We start from the raw sequence: 763 nt of genomic DNA, 5'->3' as shown, positions 1-763 counted from the left end.
TCTTCTGGAAGTTGCAATTTATATGCTGCCTTCCCAATCTGTTCCATCACCTCATACGGACCATAGTACTTGGCTGCCAACTTCTGACAAGCTCGCTTTGCAACTGATTGTTGCCTGTACGGTCTCAATTTCAGAAAAACCCAATCACCAACTTCATATGCAATATCTCTGCGAGTTCATCAATTGTTGTGCATGAATCAAGTGCTTCTTAATCTGATCTAACATTGAATCCCTTTCCTTCAGCATCACTTCTAATTCTGAAACTTTTGTGGAATGTGCTTCAAAACGCAGTATGGAAGGAGGATCTCGACCATATAAAACTTTGAATGGTGTAGTCTTCAATGCCGTATGATATGATGAATTGTACCATAATTCTGCCCAAGACAAATACTGATGCCATGTCTTAGGATGAGTGGAAGCAAAACACCGTAAATACGTCTCCAAACATCTATTCAACACCTCCGTTTGCCCATCTGTTTGGGGGTGAAAAGCTGTGCTATACTTGAGCTTATTCCCTGACAATTTAAAGCAATCTTTCCAAAACGCACTTAAGAATGTGTTGCCTCTGTCTGAAACTATAGAAGCTGGAAATCCATGTAACTTCACCACCTCTTTAATGAATAACCGCGCTACATCAGAAGCTGAGAAGGGATGTTTAAGACTTAAGAAATGACTGTATTTACTCAGCCTATCCACTATCACCAATATCACATTTTTGCCTTGAGAATTAGGTAAACCTTCCACAAAATCCATTGTAATATCT

Source organism: Capsella rubella, unplaced genomic scaffold, assembly GCF_000375325.1.
Source record: "Capsella rubella cultivar Monte Gargano unplaced genomic scaffold, Caprub1_0 scaffold_7, whole genome shotgun sequence".
NCBI lineage: Eukaryota > Viridiplantae > Streptophyta > Magnoliopsida > Brassicales > Brassicaceae > Capsella > Capsella rubella.
This window is presented reverse-complemented; position numbering follows the sequence as displayed.